General features: G+C 35.3%; 1 protein-coding gene across 2 annotated transcripts in view; it reads left to right on the forward strand.

Moving 5' to 3' along the window:
• MED13L (mediator complex subunit 13L) overlaps positions 1-23,111 on the forward strand; it is a 295,894-nt gene that overhangs the window by 137,489 nt on the left and 135,294 nt on the right. The window lies entirely within an intron of this gene.

Here is a 23,111-nt window from a genome sequence, read left to right on the forward strand (position 1 = left end):
GGTATTGAGCTCCCTGAGCTGTTTGTATATTTTTGAGATTAATCCTTTGTTGCTTCATTTGCAAATATTTTCTCCTATTCTGAAGGTTATCTTTTCCTCTTATTTATGGTTTCCTTTCTGTGCAAAAGCTTTTAAGTTTAGTTAGGTCCCATTTGTTTATTTTTGTTTTTATTTTCATTACTGCAGGAGGTGGGCCAAAAAAGATCTTGGTGTGGTTTATGTCAAACAGTGTCTTTCCTGTGTTTTCCTCTAAGACTTTTATAGTCTCTGGTCTTACATTTAGGTCTTTAATCCATTTGGAGTTTATTTTTGTGTATGGTGTTAGATAGTGTTCTAATTTCATTCTTTTACATGTAGCTATCCAGTTTTCCCAGCACCACTTTTTTTTTTTGTGGTAAGCGGGCCTCTCACTGTTGTGGCCTCTCCTGTTGTGGAGCACAGGCTCCGGACGCGCAGGCTCAGCGCCCATGGCTCACGGGCCCAGCTGCTCCGCGGCATGTGGGATCTTCCCGGACCGGGGGCACGAACCCGTGTCCCTTGCATCGGCAGGCGAACTCTCAACCACTGTGCCACCAGGGAAGTCCCAAGCACCACTTATTGAAGAGGCTTTCTTATCTCCATTTTATGTTCTTGCCTCCTTTGTCATAAATTAGGTGATCATACATGCGTGGGTTTATCTCTGGGCTTTCTATCCTGTACCATTGATCTATATTTCTGTTTTTGTGCCAGTACCATGCTGTATTGAGTACTGTAGCTTTGTAGTATAGTTTGAAGTCGGGGAGCCTGATTCCTCCAGCTCCGTTTTTCTTTCTCAAAATTGCTTTGGCTATTTTGGGTCTTTTGTGTTTCCATACAAATTGTAAAAATTTTTTTTGTTCTAATTCTGTGAAGAATGTCATTGGTAGTTTGATAGGGATTGCATGTAGCACACTTATTTCTTGACCCCTTGGTTACCTCTAAGGTGGTAATCATTGTAGATTCAGAGAATCCAGAAATGTTTCTCAACTATATTATGGTTTTGTGACGTCTTCTATTAACTAAATGTGTTAATTGCTCTGATTTTCAGCAGTTACTAATAAAATAGGCATTTAAGGGTGGTTTGATTTGAAAATACTGGTTCTTTCCTTTTTTCTTGTATAATAAAATGTCCTAAGGCCGAGATTTTAGTTGTCTTAAAACACCTTGGACGTAGTACCTTAGATTCATTGGTTAAACAAAGCAGAACAAAGAAAATACTACAGAATAAAAATTTCACACCTTTCACACCTTCTGGTAGGTCACAATATTACAGATGTATTTTGAGGAATTATGACTTGACCAGGGTCAGACATGTGTTAAGTTGAGCTTTCCCAGATTTATCCTGATGGCCACAGACAAATGTTTGGTATAGAAAACAGCAGTTTAACTCACCACCCACCTCACTGAATCATAAAACTCTAGAGCCAGATAGAAAAAGTAAAAAGACACTGTAGCTGTAGGAGCATTCCAGCTTGGCCTTTGCTACTCCTGCAGAATAGAGGGTTGACAGACAACAGGGACCACCCAAGAGGTTTTTGGTTCTTTCCCTTTCTTTATAGTCTTTCCCCTATCAGCCTTCTATGTCGTTACCATCCATTCCCTTTCCTGTACTCAACCCCTCCAGTCTTTATACTTAACAACACCAACAGACTCCTATATGTTTAAAAAAAAAATCCTTGAAAACATGGAAATTATCGTTGTTTTCTAAGTGTAGACTGTATATACCTATAGAATGGGGACTACGTTTTATAAAATTTATCTTGTAGAGTAATTAGATCTAATAATAGATTATATTTTATATAATTTATATTATATATTTTTAAACTATAAAATTTAAATAATGGCTTATTTTTGTCTGTATTCTTTAGACAAGGGAGAGCTATGTAAGATTGTTTATATCCTGAAAAATATAATCTAGACGGAGGCACCCAGTGCTATTCAGGTGCAGTGTGTTTCTTAATCTTCATTGTATATAGGAATGTACCTGGGAAGCTTGTTAATAGATTCTCAAAATCATTTCCCCTAGATTTTAGTGTAATTTAGGGTACCTAAGAATTTCTGTCTAACTTACCCCGGTGATTCTGTTATTTCAAAGGCCCATTCTTTGATTAACACTGGTGTTACAAAACAGATCAGAGTTTTTGAATTCTAGCTCATCCAGTAGTTTTTGTGGCCTTGAGAAAATTTCATAATTATCTGTAAGATGGAGGAACTTCCCTGGTGGTCCAGTGGTTAAAACTTTGCCTTCCAATGCACGGGGTGTGGGTTTGATCCTTGGTCGGGCAGCTGAGATCCCACATGCCTTGCAGCCAAAAAAAAAACCCCCCAAAAACAAAAAAAACCAAAAACATAGAACAGAAGCAGTGTTATAACAAATTCAATAAAGAGTTAAAAAAAAAAAGATCGAGATTATCATGGAGAGTGAATTTTCTGCTTGGAATGTAAATTATCACTTAGTAGAGGATAGCTGCTGCCATTGTTATCACAGCACCTACATCACCATTGTCATCTCATCATCAGCCATCTTAGTGACAAGAATGCACAATGTCAGGAAGCATGCCTAGGAATGGCGTAGACATTATCTGGGAGCTCAGAGGTACTGAAAAGAACTTGTGCTGGAGTAGCCTGGGATGTTCATGTAGAGAGATGGTACTTAAGTTAGACTTTGAAGAATGAAAAAGATTTAGTCAAGTAAAGACAAGTTGGAAGGAGAAGACTATTCTTTAAAACACAGAATTATTTCAAAATAACTATTGTTTATTTACTGTTGATTCACCTCAGTTACCTTGTGTTTATGCTAATTTAAAATAATTACGTAGGGATCTTAAGTTTACTCAGGAAAATAAAATGTTGATGAAAATGTGCATATAACATGTGTCATACTATATGATGTGAAAGTCACCGATTTATAATATTCATATATATGACAGCATTTTATTATATTGTGATATTAAAGACAAACACCACTAATTTGAAATAAATGCCTTATGCTTATATTATAGCATGTATAATTATAAAACTTAAAACTATAAAGCAATTTTACAGGTTAAATGTAACTATCAAAACTAACCAATGAAAACAGAGTAACAACAGTATTTTATGCTACCTGATGTTTACTTGAATGTAACTTTCTGCAAGAGTTTGGTACTGTCTGCTTTGAAAGAGATCTGTTATTTTGACTTGCCTATTCTGTGGATGGTGTGATGACTCAGTTCTGCCATTTCCTCCTGTTGGAACTGCTGTAAAACTTTCCTTTATGTAGCTTACTGGAGCTTCATTCTGCCCTCATGTGGTGTGAATGCAACATACACTCCCTCCCTCTGTCTCTCTCTCTCTCTCTCTCTCTCTCTCTCTCTCTCTCTCTCTCTCTCTCTCCTCTGTGTTCTTTGCTCATTACACCTCCATGGGGGAAACACACATGTAAATGCATGCACCCAGAAATTGTGTGGTGGCATTCAGTTATGAGGAGGTCATTCTGATGACCCAAATAAGTGAAAATACGAGGTAAATGTATTGTGGAGAGCTTAAGGATGTTCTAGATTTGAAAAACACTGAGTGTATGGATGGTAGACCTAAAGGAATCATGACATTTAGTTCAGTTTCCTCATTTAACATCAAGAAACACAGCTGCCAAAAGGATCTTTGAAAGACTGTCCTACTTTTAAAACATTACAGTGGCTTCCTTGTACACCGAAGATAATTTCTGAATAGCTCATCAAGGTGTACAAAACTGTATCATCTAGGCTTTGCCATCTGATTGACTTATCTCGTACCTCCAAGTTCCTTCCTGCTTTAGGACTTGTACTTGCTGTTCTCCCTTTTTGGACACCTTTTTCTTCACATCCTCATGGCTTGATAGCATTAGCTCTTGGAACAATTGCTACCTCCTTGTAGTGATCTTCCCCTTATCATTTTCTCCAATTATCTATTGCTGTGTAACAAACCACCCTAAACTTGGTAAATGGCAACCATTTTTTATGCTCACAGATTCTTTAGGTTAATAATCTGGACAGGGCATAGTAGATCTGTTTTGCCTTTGCATCAAGGTGTCTGAGGGCTCAGCTGGGAAAACTAGGACACCTGAATGGCTGGGTGCTAGAATTATCTGGCAGCTTCTTTACTCATCTGTCTGAATACCATCCTAGTATTCTGTTTCCATCATAATATTTCTCATAGAAATTTCCTATATTAATATAATGCTGTAAATTACAAATTCACTATTTCATTTCACTGAATCTCTATATCTTTGTTTATATTGTGCTTGGTAATGAAATCATGTGCCTTTAAAATGTAACATTTTTACTGTCAGTATACCACCTAGACCTTAATGATTTGTGACCCAGCAATAAATCATCCAGATTATGTTATTGCAAAACTGGTGTGAAATACCGTAATGACTGTTTTTGTGAATGAGGTACTGAATCTTGAATCTACTCTTCCTAGGATGATGGTTGCACTGGATGAGTTACTTAGTGACAAAAAACAGCTATTTTATTATGCCCAGGGACTCTGTGGGTCAGAACTTCAGATACAACAGGGACTACTAGTTTGTGCTCCAGGATGTCTGAGGACCCCTAGCAAGACTCCAAGACTTGGAGTGACTCTATGGCTGGGGCCTGATATTCTCTGGAGATGTCTTTACTCACATAGTGATGCTGGCCTAGTGATGCTGGCTGTTGGCTAGAACCTGAGCTCAGACAGCCAGAACAACCACATGTGGCCTCACCATGTGAACTGGGTTTCCTCACAGCAAGGTGGTTGGATTCTAGAAATGAGCATTCCAAGAGGCAGGACGTGGAGACTGCCAGTTTCTGAAGGTTTGAACCTGGAGACTGGCATACTGTCACTTTGGCCAAATTTTGTGTGTTGAGGCACTCACAAAGAGTCATCTATATTCAGGGGAGGTGACATATTCCCTATTACTTGATGGGAAGAGTGACAATATCACAATGTAAAAAGAACATGTAGAATGGAATATGTTGTGCCAGCCATCTTTGGAAAATAGACTGTCAAACTGGGTGAGCTATGGCCTTGAGGGCCTGTCTATATCCAGAGGCCACAAATTAGTCACCATGGTCTTGAAGCCTGTTGAGGCCAGTTTTTGAGCAGACCGTGAGTTGTAGTACCAGCTCTATAGTCATCCTGGATCTAGCTCTCCTCCATGCTTACAGAGTTCCCAGATTGTTAGGAGTTCCTGTTTCTACTCTTAGATTGAGCCTTTGCATTTGGAGAGGGAAGCCCAGTATTGGACTTCTAGGCAGTGCTGACTGGCAGGGTGAGTGTTGCAGGGTAAAGTGCTATGTTTTATGGATGTACTTTGAGAATTTGAAAATAAAGGCTGCTTGTGTAGTGAAGAACACAGAGAAGTTCAGAAGAAGAAGAAAATCTGTGGGGCCTGCCAGAAATTGGTTCTGATTTTGTTCAGTATTGCTAATGGCCTCTACTAGTTGGGGGAAAATTTTCCCCTTCATTCATGTCCTTCTATCAGATTACCAAGAATTCTTCTCTTTATGCCTATATTATCATCAGTAAATCCAATTTACTCATAGTTTTCAAAAATTTCTAGTTTTAACTTTTCCTAATCAAAGAATTGCAACTGTGCAGTAAGTAATGTTGAGTGCATTTCCCCCAGTTAGTCTATTCTTCCCACCTCCGCTCTTTATCCACCTTTTTTGCCCAGTAGTAAAATTGCAAAAAGAACAGGCAGAAAGAGAATGAGGAGAAAGAGAACTACATTTCCAGGTGCAAATAGCATACTTAATCTGATTATGGGACATTTACTCCAAGTGCTAATATTTTGTAGTATCCTAAAACAATATTTTAAAAGAGATTTTGTGCTTTATACTTAAGAAGAGCATTACATTAGAGGTGCTGCAAAAATGACAAACTAATCCTCTCCCGAATAACTTGAGTACATTTGTCAGGTTCCAGAGATGTGCAAGTAAAATAACATGGTCATACTTAATTTGGTACCCATATTTCTCAAATGTGACTACATTGGGATTTTGAGTATATTACGTACACACACATTTGTATGTATATGCATAAATATGACTTTTTTAAAAAAAAACCAGAACATAAAACCTAGAGAGTTTCATCTCTAAGCATCTGTTAAAGTTGACAATTATGTAAATCAGTGCCCAGCATAATGGAGAATTTATTTGATGAGAATTTGTGATGGAAGTATCATCAATATCATTTGTATACAGCGTTATAGCAAAGCTATGAATTTTTTCCTGTTTTGCAGAGAGAATCAAGCACACTTCTCATGTTTGTTGATGGAAGTTGCCTTTCCAGTTCCCTCTGCAACCTGTTGAACAATTTTGCCACTGAATCTTTAGATGGCCTTTCCTCTTCATAGTAATATGTACTTAGCTGATCCACTCTGTATAGATTATGTTTGAGTATTTTGCGTATAATTTCCATGAATAAATACTCCCCTTATACTCTCTCCCTCCCCTCCAAAATGCACATTAGAATTAGAGGAGTGCAATTCTAGACTGTCTTCTCCAGTGGTTCTTAACAAGGGTGGTAGTGTTGTCCCCCAGGGGACATTTAGCAGTGTTTGGATACATTTTTTGGTTGTTACCACTGGGGGTAGGGTGCCATTGCCATCTAATGGGTAGAGGCCAGGGATGATGCTAACCATCCTGTAATGCACAAGATAGCCCCCTACAACAAAGAATTATTTCACACAAAATGTCTATATCACCCAGGTTGTGAAACGTGAAAATCAGGCCCACAATGGATGTTTTTTCTATGTACACTTGTATTTCTAGCTAACCTGGTTATGAGACTCTAATAACTTTTTGAGCAATATATATTTTTCATATGTTTTTAAGTGAAAAATGTTACTTTAAGTTCTTTCCTGTTTTTCTATTTAGTTCTTAGCTTGCCCAGTGTTTACTTTCTTTCTGTTTTCAAGGTGGCATAGATACTTGCAGAGAGCTTACATTGTATGATCATCCACATATATTCAACCTACAGACTGTCAAAGGACTGCATGCAGTTACTTACTGAATGCCAGGATTGCTTGCATTGTCTGTTGTAGGACTTCTGTAGTCACTAAATTATCAGTCTCCATACAGTACATCACAGGAAGTTGGCAGATACAATGATCCATCTGTTATCACACCCATCAAGTGCATTGGCTCAGAGGGAAATGGCTGCAGATTGGCTCAGTGTGTGAGAGATGTAGTGAGATTCCAAGATGCTTATCAGTCTTTCCAGAAAGTCCTTTCTGGTCTTTAGATGAGCTTGACTCGCTCATTTCTAAAAACCAACTTTCAGTTTATGCTATCATTACCTTTTCATTAGTATTTACAGAAAAACTGGATATGTTATCAAATATATTTATTTTTCTGAGAAAAAGGTTTCAGAATATCATCTCCTCTCCTCACCAGAGAAATTCTTGGTCAGATTGTCATAGAAAATGAGCAGTGGAAAATTGAAACTGCACAATCTGGAGTTTTATTTTAAAAATAGTTGTTTTTAACCTGAACTAAAGCAAAGCAAGTATAAAACATCTTTATGTTATTTCATTGTGGCCAAGAAATTTTTTTTCTTAAATTTATACAAGTATGATCAATCACCTTCAAAGAAAGAGGTTGTGACTTTCATTGCTAATAAGAAATGTTTAGGCAGTTTCTTGTGAACTTAAGAAACCTGTTTGTTTCCTGGAAAGTCTTAGATATTTATGAAACCAAGATCACTTACAGTTTCTGAGATCTTTTAGACAAAAGCATTGATACTGTGCGTAATGGCGCTTTGAAGTTTCAGTGACTACCCTGAAGATAAATGGGCATGTGCTGATGCTTCCTATCTTGTGAATAGCCTTATTTATACAGTTTCTCCCTTGGCAAGGCATAATGTCTGGTTTGGGGAGGCAAAAATCCACTCCCAAATTACTGTCTGTGTATTATATGTTTTTGACTTAATCTGAGTTCACCTTCAAAAGGGCAAAATAGTTAGAGAAAAAATTAAATGGGACAGCATATGACTAATTGAAAGTTAGAAGGGGCCTTACTTTTTCCAGACTGAAGGATACAAAATGAATGTGAACAGTGAATAGTTGTCTAGTCAATTTAAAAGAGCCATTGTGTTACGGTTTCTTCTCTATTCACCTTCATTTTTAAACATCTCTGCTGAAAATGGGGTTTTTAATAACTAGCTCAAAGTATAATATTTGGGTTATCCTCATAGATAAAATATGTCTTTTAAATATTGTCTCTCAAATTGAGAATTTACTGTTGGTAAATTGATCAAGTTATACTTTGATTAAAAACAATAAATTCAGTTAACTTTTTTTTTGAGAATCACAAAATTTGGTGTCCATGAATAAGCCAGAGATAAGTTGAGAATAATGGTATTGAAGCTGATGTTCCAGGAAGAAAATCATATGAAATTGCTAAAACTTACACAGAAATGATTCTGCAATTTTTTTTTTTTTTTTCTTTTTGCCGTACACGGGCCTCTCACTGTTGTGTTGTGGCCTCTCCCATTGCGGAGCACAAGCTCCGGACGCACAGGCTCAGCGGCCATGGCTCACAGGCCCAGCTGCTCCGCGGCATTTGGGATCTTCCCGGACCGGGGCACGAACGCATGTTCCCTGCATCGGCAGGCAGACTCTCAACCACTGCGCCAGCAGGGAAGCCCTGCAATATTCTTTTACAAAATTTTTTTTGCCCTCCCCCTCCCCGGGAAAATAGAAAGTTCCCGTGGCCTTTGTAGATGTGGCTTCAGATAACTATAGTGAGCCTTTTGGCTCACTGTACCTTATAGAATGGAAAAGTAACACATTTATATACAGCTATATCAATATATAATATGAATTTAACAATTTAATATTGCTCCATAATTGTGTAACTTTATTTTGTTGTTCTAAATTTGATGAATGTGACTGATAGTCATTAGAAACTTGAGAACATTGTGAATTTATAGTGGTGAAGAGCCCTTATTAATAATAATACTAATAACAACTATCTATAATTGATTACTAGAATGAATTATGCCTAGGAAAGACAAAAAGTTAATAATTCCATTTCTAAATGTTGCTTATTGGGATAGAAGTTTTATAATTTAGAGTTGGCTGATTTTAACACACAAAACTCATAGGCTCACATCCTTACATTAACTGCTTTAAATTGTGATAGTTTATTGTCATTATTTTAAAGCACTTTAATTTAATCTAATTCAATTGATTTTTTTCCCATCAAGAATCCTTCACATTAGTCTAATCTTGCTAATGATCATAGGTTCAAATAAGATCTTATTTTCATCGCATCTTTCATTTATACTGTTTCTCTAGAAATGTTTTTATGCTTTAATTATGACCCTATTTGGTTTCCATGAAAACCGTATAAAATCACAACTCTGAGAATGCAACTTTCCTTAAATCATCAATAGGAAAAAAGCTAAGCATTCTGTGGAAGTGTCTGTTTTCATAGTTTCCAAACCCTTAGGCTCATACTATACTATGCTACCATATCATATATAATTCCCTTGTCTGAAAAGTTGAGTAACATTAAATTGTCTTTGGGTGGTAGGTTGCCTTTTGTTCTACTTTGAATGTTTTTAATTTTTTTTGAGATCACAGTGTTTTTCCTTGTGGAAGGTTCTGTGTGGTATACTAAGCACAGAAGTATTGACATTCCCCTTGTGCATATGGAAGTGGCATTTTTCTGTGCATAAAAGACAGATGATAAACAAATAAACAAATAATTTCATATGGTCATGGGCTACAATGCAAATGATGAGAAAGTGAGTGACTAGGAAAGGGCAGGGATACTATATTTAGCTAAGGGGGTTAGTTAGCAAAAGCTTCTGGGAGGAAACAACATTTGGGTTGAGACTTGAAACCATCCAGGCATGCAGACACAGGGAAAAGTAAGGGCAAAAGCCTCCAAGCTCACTTTGTTGGAGAAACAGATAGAAGGTCAGTGCTGTTGACACTGGTAAACTAGTGGAGATGGAAGAGGTAGCTAGAGATGAGATCATATGGAACTTTGTAGGCCATGGTAAGGCGCTTAAATAGATTATTAATGCCATGTGAAGCCATTGGAGTAGGGTTTTAAGCAGAGGAATGCTATGGTGTGATTTAAGTTTTGAAAAGATCACCTTGGCTCTCTCATGGAGAATGGACTTTAGGATGCTAAGAGTGAAAGCAGTGAGAGTAGTTTAGAAGCTTTTGCTTCTTCATGAAGCTGGATTGTAAAACAGTATCTTTACATAGTGTTAGTATATGTTTTGTCCAAACGACATCTATTTCATGTTTACTGAATTTTGTCTTTAGGCTATTTTCTTTATTATCTGATAAACATTTGATTCGCTAAGCCCTTCCTAGGAATAATATTGCCTTGAATATATGCATATTTTAGTGAGGGTTTTCACTGTTATTTTAAGGACTATATGCATGTACTTAAGTTTAAAATTTATAGCAATTATTATAATTTTTGTTTATTCCATTACAAGATACTTGAACATGCATCTTAAAAGTTGTGATTATAGTATATATACAATTGAATTTTAACCTTGTATTATTCCATATATATTTTTTGTTTCTGGAGCATAGTTGGAAGCAAGCTTTAAAATTGTGAGCTATGATAGAGAATTACATTCAAAATAAACGAATTATTGTACAACAAACATCTAATATATAGCTCCTGAGAAATTTTACAGGCACCCCAGAAGCTTCCTGAGTTTCTTCTTCACTATCAAAACTCTCTCCTTTTCCTTTCAGTAATAAATGCTTATTAAGGTAACTTAATTGTTGTATTTTTAATAGCTGGTTTTAAAAACTAGAAAGGAGACTCAACATGGACAAACACCAGTTGACAAAGTAAGTATTAATACCGTGTTTTCCAAAAGGTCATTTATAAGTTAATTATTTGGAAAATGCATATTTTTTTTCCCCATGAAAAACCTGTTCCAACCGGTGGATAGATTCTAAGGCTAGCCTATGTAAACTGATTTAACCAGTAATGCTTAACTTTAGTGTTGAGTTGTGTACTGGGTTTTGTGATGAGAACCAGTGGATTGGGTAGGAATTGACTCTGTATTTGAAGTCCTCACCATCTGTCTTGGAAGGCTTTCCCACCTTCTAGAGCACATAGTTAGAATCATGCAATTGCCAAGCTGGAAAGAATCTCAAGGAAGGTGGAGATAACTGTGAAGGAAGCAGCGGTGCCGGGGAGTGTTAGTGCTAGGGAGTGATCCAGGCTTTGTGGGTTTCTGGTCCTATTTACTCCTTTTCCTTTTCCGGTGGTTTGCAAGTTCTGTCCTCTTTACAAACTCTTTGTACTTATTTATGTTTTCAAACGAACCCTCAGAAGAACTCCATTATTTATAACTGGATAAAACTGTAGCCATACTACTTTAAATGTGGAGATGGAAAAGACCAGAAACTTGCTGGGGCTCTTTCACAGGATATCCTGCTCCCAGGATCACAGGGACTAAACCACTGCCTTCTGTGTTATTGAACCTACTCATCCCTTCCCAGCTCCAGATTGTGCCCTATCCAAAATTACTGGGTCGCCCCATCCTCCAATCAAAATGCCATTCTGGCCAAGTTTAGAAAGAAAATAGGATTGAACTCATTCACACCATTGTGTAAATAACTGATCTTCATTTCCCAAAGCACTTGTAAATTTCATAATTGAAGTGTGTTATTGCAAAGGAATCTTTTAGTGTTGAAACACCTATGTGAAGTAAAAATGTTGGCAGTTTTGGAATATTTAGGTCATTTTTAAATTTTTTCGCTTATGAGTTGGAAACTGTTTAAAAGTATGTCAGAAGTTTTGGAATAAAGACAATGTCTTTCTGGATATGTTTCAATTTAAAGTTTTGAGAAGCTTTTATTGCTTTCTAATAGGTTGTTTAAAAAATTTTTTTAAGCATAAATTAACTTTGAAGACTTCAGGGGAGAATTACACATTCCATCTTATAAAAGTGAAAAATAATGATATGAGATTCTTCTAAGAGCTGGGTTAATATAATGGAAATTCATATGTAAACCAACAAGTTATTTATTAAAGTAAGAATTCATTTATACTGAAGTTTTAAAAATAATGCTTGTGGTGACATATTTGATATTGGTGGTTAATTTTGTATTTTCCAAGCATAAAACAGTCCGGGAAAGCTTGTGGAAGTAATTTGATTAGTTTGGGGGGAGTCATGCTTTGTTACAGTAAAAAAGACCAAAATAAGGGAGGCAAGATGGGCACTTAGAGAGTAGAAATTGTATAGATGTTATCTTCTATAGTAGATGTTATTTTATGCCAGATGATAAAATTTTTAAATGTGTAATTCTAACATAGTGTGGTGCACATCAGACTTCTCTTCAAAACACACTCTGTTTAAATGCGTATTAGGGGTCAGTGGTCCTCTTACAGAAACATTAAAGATAGGCAGCAGATTTCCTAGTTTCTAGCCTGGTGTGGTAGCTCAGGTCAGCAAACTCTAAAATCCAACAGCTAAAAATTGCTTAAGCATTTTGCTGTTTTACAAAAATTCATTTGCTCTACATAACAATTTTTTTAAAAGGCTATTTTTAGGACTCAAAGTTTTGTGAACCAGACTTTTTCAATTATTTGCTCACTTTTGGTTCTTTACTGTTTTAACAAATGTTCACATGTACAGATTGTTTTGGTAGTTTTGTAGCACATTCTTGGTGTAAAATAGAGTAGTGTTATAGAAAGCTTAAAAGAGAGACTGACCATCTTTTAAAAAATGTTTATATAGTCTGCTAACCTTGAAAAAAATACTTTCCAATATTTTGGTTTAACATATAAACTTTCAATTCCTGGCTAATAAATATATTTTTTATGTCAACTATCAAACTCCCCATAAACAATAATCCAGCAACATACATACATGAACCCACAAAAGACTGCAATTGTATGGGTATATGGAGAAGTAACAAAATTCCTGTTAAGAAAATTGACTTTACATGTTGTCAGTATAATGTGGCTTATGACTTTTTTCAGTTTAAATTAGGTCTTTTAAATTTATAATTCAAACCTTTGTTGGGTGCTTTGAGTTCGATTGAGGAAGCTGGGTGATATAAAATAATTATTCTATATTCCTGTTTTTAATCAAAATTACATTTTTTGCTGTTTTTCTTTAAATAGGAAGCAGGTTTTCTGTTTTGGCCTAGCATTTTATGTAAAAGAGGGTAAATTATTTTGTAGTAAAAGTAGGATAATGGAAAAAGAGAAGAGGATTAATACTACTGTTGAATTCTGTAGTCCTATGGTGAAAGAAGTGGAAAGAAGGGAGGTCAGTAATAATTACACATGAAGTGACCAAAGAAATTCTGTAATTTTTACATGTAAAGAATTAGATGTATAGAATGAGATTGCTTGATAAGGGCCTGTTCTATTTGTCATAGACGGTGTAGCTTAAATATAAGCCAAGGTACCCACCAGGTCTCAAGGATATGACACTGAGCCTCGTCTAAGAAACCTCCGTGTACGAAGTCTTCAATAGTAGTCATCTCCTCTCCCCAACCCCTCCCCCCTCCCCTCCCCTCCCCAGCCCCTCCCCCTCCCAGCCCCTCCCCTTCCCCTCCCCCTCAGGCAGATGTTATTTTTGCTACATTTGCTATTTTAACCTGTCAGTTAAAAAAATAATTATTCTGTCAGTATGGCTGGCGGCTCATATAGGAAAAATATGCTGTCTCTTAATCAAAGGTGATTACAGTTTTTTCCTGTCTATAAATGTGCTTGTTGTGTAACGAGAATGCATTAGTCTCAGCCTGATGTAGGAAATGAAAGGCAGCAAGAAGCAGCACCATTGTTATCACTCCAGGCGTGTCTAATGAATCGTGTTTCCATGTTCTCTCGGTCATGCCGTAGAGTGCCCTCAGCCAGGGCTAAGCCTCCTGTAAAATGCTCTGTAAGATTATTGTAGCAAGAACAGAAATGCTGGATGAGTGGGGGTGGGGAGAGAATGCCAGCGAGACAGCTGCATTTCAAACAGTTACAGCTGCATGGATTACTCACTGTAAGAGCAGTGACAGACAACTGTTTGAGCTTTAGTGTAAAAGGCAATCTGGGGACTTGCTCTCTCAGAATTTTAGTAGCAGTCTGGTGTGTGAGTGTGTGTGTGTGTTGTGTTTCAAATCAGGTTGTGTCTGAAGAGTGGAAGGAAGTATTTTTAATTTTTACTGCTCAATTGTGCCAATCTTGAAATCAGTAGTTGAGTCATCTTGATTAAAGTCATTGTCTTAGAGGAAGTTTATAAAATGTTTGTTTTGCAGTGTTGACGGATTTAAATATAAACGTTCTACCTGAATCACATATCTGGTTTTCCTCCTCTTTCAAAATTTAATTTTCTCCTGTGGCGATTCCTGTCCTAAGAATGTTGATCTTTCTTGTAATTTAAGAACACACAGCATTATGTTTTTAAAAAGCATGTGGCTGTTTAATAAATAATAGTAGCCTTATTTTAAAAAATCTATTTCAAATATGATGTATCTTTTTAAAGGAACATGTTCATTGAAGAAAATCTCTAACGTACACAAAGAGGTAAAGAAGAAAATAATTATTCCAGCAACCAAAGATAACTGTTAATTTTGATGGCTGTCCCTCTAGGCCTTTATTTGTTTACGTGTATTATTAACAAAATTAAGAACATATTAATAGCTTGAAAGGGGAAAAAGTAATAATTACTTAAAAATCTTTGAAAAGAGTAGCAAATGGGGGCAAGTTTAGTTCTTAGAAGTCAGTAACAGCCATTGTGCAAGATTTCTTTTTCACTGTGTGACTATTAAAGTAACACTGCAGCCTGACTGTTTTCTGTAGCAGTTGTCTTTTGAAGGTCTTGTTCAATTTATCTAGAAATTTAGTTTTATGGTCTCCGTCAATTTAAAGTTTAGTGGCTTTACATGGAGTCCTGTGATCCATTGAAATGCTAACTTGGGTCATGTCTCAACTGCTACAGTGCTGTGTAGAAACCGTCATTAAAATTCTGGTTATCCTGCAACTGGCAGAGAACTCATGCTGTTAGAGATTCCTTAGTTAGACATTATACTGTTAAAATTTTGAATTACAACGGTGCTTCTGTCTGATGAATATTGTCAACGTTCATAATCATTTAAAGTGGCAAATAGGTCAAAACAAATGGAGCATTTTGATATATATATCTTCTATCTCTAATTCTTATTTGATTGATGAATTGACATTGGGATAGTTAAAATCCATTTCAACATAGATTTGTTAACTGATACCAAATATTCTACACCCACAAGCAAATCAAGGAAATCAGAACTCTAAGTGGGTTGAATTTGAATTAAGTAATAAGTCAGTCCATTTAGTTATTAATGACTTCAAATATAGATTTTACAAGGCAGTCGATGGCAACATAACTGTGATCAATCAATAGTGTTGTTATGTAATTGGATTTTTTATGGGTATAATGCTGTATTTCAGAATTAACATAGCATTATGCTACTTTGTTACTCAGTTTTTTTGTGAGTCAGTTTTAAGAAGACACTGTAAATCAACTATAGCCCATTGAAAAAAGAAAAGAAAGCAGACACTTCAAAAATCTCTATATATTTATCTTTAAAATATTTCATTTGTTGCAACCCTTAAAATTAAATGGATAAATGATAAATTGATAAACGTTATTATAATATTTGCTTAGTACAATTCCTAGGTAGTAGATTTAATAGTTAAAAATAACAAAACTAGTGGGCTTTATATATTGCAGATAAAGGTTGAACATAAAGGCAGTGGGAAAATTATAAATCCTGGATTCAGAGCTGCATTATCTTTAGCATTTTGTCACTGAAATCTAACTGGCAAATAATCTCCTTGTTTCATGTGCCTGCTTTAATCTATTTGTGTTTCTGGAGTTTGGAGTACAATTTGATTTTCAGTAATTTTAATGGCTGAATAAGGAGTGCCATCCCTGAAAGTGTCCCTCCACCCTCCAGTATTTGCAATGGCCAATGTGGTTACTGAACTCAGTGTTCTGGATAATAGGTTTCATTAGTTTTGATGCCTGAGGTAAAAAAGCAGTAGGTGGGAGCAAGAAGTGTTTTTGATGTCTAGACGTTCATTTCAGCTGTTGCTGCAATATGATACATTAAAAGGAAATATGTATCATAGCTCAGAGGAAATATGTATTCTTTGAAAGTAATTCTACTTTTAAACTGTGTAAGGCATGGTGACCTGAATTCTAAAAGCATGAGCTTGAATTTCTTGAAGGTTTCACAATCTTTATGCTCCTCCCTAGCCTATTCCATTCTCCCTCTTCCCATTTTTTTCCCCTTCAAGTAAAGTATGTCAGTTTCATTTCTCGAGTTGGAAAAGATATCTTTCCATGATCTCTGCTGGGAAACACAAAATCATTGAAGTATATGCTGCTTTGATATTTTGCCATATTGACTTTTTTTTCCTGAACCTTTTATTTGATTTTTCTTTCAGAGAAGCTTATTAGTTCTGCAAGGAGGCATGTTTCGCAAAGTTGAAAGAAGTTGTATTACAATTTGTGATGATTTTGAAAAATTATTTGGGAACTAAGCAGTAATTAGACTGCTATTTAAATTTTCCTTTCTAAAACACTGTCTCTCTGCTAAAAGAAAACATTTATATAATACTTTTGCAGCTTAAATATTTGATTATGAGAATTACTATATTAAAAAAGGTTAAATAAGAGCCATTTAAACAAATTCTGATTATAGCTTTTGCAATTTAAGTGAAGTAACTTTAGTGCCAAAATAGTTTTTCTTTTTAAGTAGGCAGCTGTGGTAGTACTTAGTTTTATTTTTCAGTTTCAGTCTGGCTATAATTGACCACATAACATCAAGAGAAAGTTTTAATTTAGGAATTTATTTTGGTTGAGTTTTGCCAGTCATTTATTGTACATTCATTTTACTTCTCTTGTTGCATTTATTTCCTGAGACTATTAACAAAGTTTTAGAAACAATTTTCCATTATACCTAAGTATACACTATAGAGATAGTCTTCTTACTAATTTATAATCTTAAGGAGTTGATAAACATTTAAGTTGAAACTTGAAAGATCAAAAGAATTAGAAAGGCTTTTTTCTTTTCTTTTAAAGATGAAGACAGTTATGCCCTGGGGAGATTGTAGGTTTCATAAGGATAGGGCCCTGCACCTGCTGGCCTTCTTGTAAAACTTCTTGGCAGTTGTTATTCTTCTCTGTGCACATTGGAAGGGAGATAGAGAATTAAGTAGTAAATGCGCCTCATGTCATTTATAGAAACTTAACCTAGAGCAACTATGCCCTGACTCCCCTCCCCCCACCCCCCTCAAAAGAGGATACTTTCTGAAAAATCTCAGTATGAAGCAAATGAAGTGTTGGTTTAAATTATACCTTGGGAGGAGGATGTATCAGATAAATTAGTTAAAAAACCTGTTTCTGTGATTTCAGTTTTGTTTAACCTTTGAAAAGGTTACTTTGCAGCTATTTAGAAGACAATAATTTAAGGTGCAAATTGTGAATCCAAGGGGAAATTTAAGTGTTGAAGTTTGCGTTTCTAGTCAGTCCTAAGAATAAAAGGGGGATGGGGTAGTTTAACAACACAAGCCTTATGGAGAAGTGGTGTAATGGAAAGAGCATGGGCGATAGGCAGAAAAGTTGGATTTGAATCCCATCTTTGCTACTAATCCTCTTTACTGAATATAAGGAGATTTTAGATTGAAGCTAATTCCAATGAAATTTGAAAAGTATGTGCACACATAATAACAAGTCAGTTCAAAACAGGTTTATGAATATCTGAAATGTCCTAGTCGGTGCAGTTATGAAAATAAATTGCTTCCCCTGAGGAGTTTAATTAATGGAATAATTTGTATATTTACTACTTATAAAAATAGATATAAAACGCATTTGATCCCGTTAGCTGTTGAGTATAGATACATTTAAACTAGATTTTTGAATATATTATGTGACCTTGGGCAAGTTTAAGATTTTTAAGCCTTAGTTTTTTCATTTATAAAATAGAGATAAGAATAAACTATTGATCATTGTTCTTAGTTGTAAACTAAGAAAAGGAGGTGGTTAAAAGAATACTGAGTATTCACTTTTAGGATCAGTGCTCCAGGTTGGTCTGATGAGAAACTGGTGCTATCAATACCAAGCACTGGATGCTACAGTACCTCTGCTATTTGAACCTCAGGAAACTTGATCTTGTAGCCTCTCTTTTTAGTGCTGACAGAAAGATCTCTCCATCCACTCCCTTTTGAGTCCCTAGATCCATGGTCAAAGTATGGTGCCGGAGCATCTAGTAGTTAGGATATATATCCTTGTCCATATTGTAGGTGAATCAGCATTTTCAACTCCTGTTAAGGGTGACTGACCATCTTCGTCCCCAACCAGAACTCATGAAATAGGCAGTTTGCCTATGGGAAGAAGTCAGGTACTGAGTGGCAAAAGTGGCAAAAGTGAATGTTTTGTGTCCTTTACTCTGTCTCATAGCGTTGTGGTGGAAAGTAGCACTCCCCCTCCCCTCCATTTATATGTAGTGCATGGTTCAAACTTGGTACATAAAGCCTTATAAAATGAGAAAGATTGTTTTCTGGGTAGAAAACTAACCTTGACTGTTTAAGTTATTTTACTTTCTTCTTATTATTTTATTTTTATTTTTTATTTTTTGCGGTACGCGGGCCTCTCACTGTTGTGGCCTCTCCCGTTGCTCCGGGCGCGCAGGCTCAGGTGCCATGGCTCACGGGCCCAGCCGCTCTGCAGCGTGTGGGATCTTCCCGGACCAGGGCACGAACCCGTGTCCCCTGCATCGGCAGGCGGACCCTAAACCACTGCGCCACCAGGGAAGCCCTCTTCTTATTATTTTAAAATAAAAGACTTTAAACATTTGATAGCAGTTCTGCCAAGTATTTAAAGTAATTTTGCCTCACAGTGGTTTTCAAAGTCTTTATTTAATTTTTGAGAGCATTCCTAATTTCTGTCCTGGTGCTTGAAGTATAACACAGCCAAGAACTGTTGGACAGTGATTATCGGCCAAATATCTATTATTAGACTCCAAAAATGTCATTCTAGATTTAACTTATTTTGGAATTTTAGAGATTCATTGAAATATACATCACTCTTGTATTTCTGGAAATTTTTAATGTGAAATAGATAAGAAATAAAGTATGGTCTGACTTATATTCCTTTCCACAAGTTTATTTGCTATATACAGATAGTAAATTAAAAGGGTTAGCATGTTAATGCATTAACCTTAAATCCATAGCTTAAATAATAGTATTTATTAGAGTGGTTAATCTTGGATCACAGTTGTTGACTTCTAGTAAATTACTGACTGCTTTCAAATCCTTAGTAAAATATGTAACTTATGAAATTTTAATGTTTATATGAAGTCCAAACACTGTATCCTTTTTAATTACCTCTACTGACTTATTTAAAATTTTACTGGTTAACTTATAGGATAATTCATAATTTTTTTTTTCACCTTTAGTTTACTTTTCTTAAACAAGAGCTTAATGTAGTGGGATCTGTTTTACTTCATGTAATTACTTTCTTCCTTGTTTTCATTTACATTATTTCCTAAACTTTTTAATACTATATGAGGGAGATATAAGAATTTAATTATTTAATAATATTAATAAAGGTTCGTTTTCAAATTAATTTTTAATATTTAAAAACAAAAATATTTTCCTGAATTACTTTGTTCTATTTGTATTATAGGAATTAACATAAAGTACATAATATAAATAACAGTATATTGTGTTGTTGGGGAGGAACACTGTGGTCGGGTCTGCGGTCTCTTTTTGCTTAAACTGTTTTTTTGTTTTTTGCTTTTAATAATTTATGAGTGAAGGTTAACCAAATAGACACCAATCCTTTGGGTAAAAACAATTATGTTTAGAATACATATTTAGAATAGGAGTCCTTTTAATTCACACCCTGTTCTCATTTTTAGCACTAAAAATGAATTTCAAAAAATCAATGTAAGCATAATCTAGAACCTGCCCCCCCCAACCCCCATCCACCTCTTGCCCCAATTTCTCATGTCCCTTTGTTATCAGCCCTCCTCCAACCACCCCCATCCCTGGAGACCATTGAGCAGTTTATGTTACCTCATTTACCTTTGCAGGAATGTTATGTGCATGAAATCTTATAGCATGTGGTCTTTTGAGTATGGCTTTTTTCACTTAGCATAATGACATTCATTCATGGTTTGAGTGTATCAGTAGTTCCTTTTATTTCTGAATAGTATCCCGTTATATGGATTTTCCACTGTTTGTCCTTTCCCCAGTTGAGAGACAACTGTTTCCACTTTTTGTCAATTATGGGGGGGTAAAAAAAAACAAGTAAAAACATTTGCTGAAGTTTTTCATGTGAACCTAAGTTCTTATTCTACTTGAATATATACTTAGGAAGGATATCGCTGGGCTGTATGTAAAGTGTATGTTTAACTTTAGAAAAATTGCCAAAGTCAACTTCCACAGTGACTGTACTAATTTTGCATTTCTGTTAGCAGTATAGGACAATTCTAGTTACTCTGTATGCTCACTAGCACTTAGTATTTTCAGTTTTTCTTTTAAGCCATTATAATGGGTGTTATCTTACTGTGATTTTAATTTGCATTTCCTTAATGACTAGTGATGTTTTGAGCATATTTTCATGTTTTTATTTACCATTCATGTATCTTTTTTGGTGAAGTATCTGTTCAAATCTTTTGTCCATTCTCTAAAAATTTTTCTTTAATTTGTGTTGTTTAGGGATTTTTTTTCAAGAATAGCATCTTCTGAATACAAGTCCTTGTCAGATATGTGATTTGTAACTGCTTTTCCCCCATCTGTGGCTTATCTTCTCCATAGCTTAATGTAACTTTTGAGTGCTTTTTAAGGAACTGAGTTCTTCATACTGATGAAGCTCTTTTTAACAGTTTTTATTTATGGATCATGCTTTTGGTGTCGTATCTTTGAAGTCTTTGGTTAACCTAAGCTTATAAAAGCTTTCTCCTATATTTTCACAGTTTTATAGTTTCAGGTTTTGCATTTTGTTTTATGATCCATTTTGAGGTTTTCTGTATGGTGTGAGAGGTAGGGTTTGAGGCTGAGTTTTTTACATTGGGATATTCATTAAATCCAGCACCATTTGTTGAAAAGACTGTTCTTTCTCCACTGTATTGCCGTTGCAAGCTGTGTTGAAAATCAGTTGACCATATATTTGTGGGTCTATATCTGGACTCTATTCTGTTCTATTGATCTGTATATCTGTCCTTTCTGTAGTGTACCATATTGTTTTGTTTATTCTAGCTTTATAGTAAATCTGGAAATCAGTTGGTGTAAGTCTCCCAACTGTAAGATTTAGATCCAAGGATTTCTTGGGTTTTGGTGCTATTATAAATGGTACTCAAATTTTTAAAATATTCTAATTATTCATTACAGTTTATAGAAATATGACTGTTTTGTATCTGTTGACCTTAACTGACTTAAACTCAGTTTTAGTTCTAGTAGCTTTTTTTTTTGTTGATTCTTTAGGACTTTCTAATAGTCATGTCATCTGCAAAAAAAAGATCATTTCATTTCTTCCATTCCAGTTAGTATGCCTGGTACTTCTTTTTCTTGTATTGGCTGAGGCCTCCACTGTAATGTGGAATAAGAGTGGTAAGACCAGACATCCTTGCTTTGTTTTTGATATTAGGGGAAAATATTCAGGGTTTTAACTGTAAGTACGATGTTAGGTGTAGGTTTTTTGTAATTGCTCTTGTAAGATTATTTTTCAAGAAAAAATTTCTAAGACCTATTTTAAAAATTGTTAAAATCAGGATAAAATCATAATGGTATCTTAAGACGGTGATGTAATTGGCATTGCCTGTGCATGCTCACATTTGTTTAGTATTCCACATTGCATGTCTAGACAGTTATAACCCTTCAACATTTCAGTTAACAAATTATTTAAGGATCATTTGAGGAAGAAATAGAGCTCTGTTGTTTGAGAACTTTCCTTTGACATCTTCTGTTAAGGTCAACGTAGCGCCAACATTAAAAAATAATATCATGAGGAAACAATCAGATGACAATGTGAGGTATTCTATAAAACAGCTAACCTGGTTTCTTCAGTAAATAAATGCCATGTTTGAAAAGAGGAGATGAGTTGTTGCAAATTATGGAGACTTAAGAGATATAAATTGAGAGGTAATTGATAGACCTTGTTTAGATTCTGATTTGATATATAATGAAGTACTTGGGAGTGGGATTTGCCTCAGAATATATGAAGAAAAACAAAAAGAAAGAAAGAAAAAAGGGTGGTTAAGCAGATGACACAATGTTGATAATTTGGTTTAGGAATTTATTTGAGGCCTGTTATTCTATATTAAAATGTTTGAAGGTTTTAATTATAAAAGTTTTTTTTTTAATATGCAGAATGGGTGTCACCAACTTGGAAGAAAATCTTGGAAAGATGAATGGGACACTTTTTTCATAAATACTGCATCACCAGTACTCTTTACGGCACAAAAGACTAATATGTAGAAAAAACTGTTACTGGTGACTGATTTGAAGAGTAATTCAGAAGAGTTGGACTTTGAATGTTGATGAAGTTTTAGGAATTTTTAGCGTACATTAGGAAATAAAAGCAAATTAATATGGGATGTTCCTTTTATTGAAATGTTAGCTTGCTTTCTCACTCAGGAAAGCTCTACCCCAAAGATAAATGTGTGAAAATAGAGATTCATGATGCCTTTAGAGGACTGTAGAAAATTTTTGGATGTTTTGTCTTGAACAGAGATAATGTATTGATAGCAGGAATGTTTGTTTATTTGCTGTACTTTATTTCCATTTCTCTAGTTATAAATAATATAAAATGTCTCTGAAGAGGTTAATTTGGAAAAATTTGGTAGGTCATGATTAGCCACATAGTCAGGAAGATAAAGAGTTATCTGACATCCCAAGAAAAAAAATATTTATCCAGTTTTATCATTTAAAAAAAGTCCTGTAGAGAAAACCCTTAAATGTAACTACACTTTTTTGAATTCTTTCTGATTGGAAAATAAGGAGAGATGCATTTTGAGATGTCAGTTGGTGTAGTAAATGCATTAAAAATGCGTTGTGGATTTAACATGTGTTTCAATTCTCTGTCAAAATTTTCTCTGGTGAGTA

Source organism: Delphinus delphis, chromosome 13, assembly GCF_949987515.2.
Source record: "Delphinus delphis chromosome 13, mDelDel1.2, whole genome shotgun sequence".
In the NCBI taxonomy this organism is placed as follows: Eukaryota; Metazoa; Chordata; class Mammalia; order Artiodactyla; family Delphinidae; genus Delphinus; species Delphinus delphis.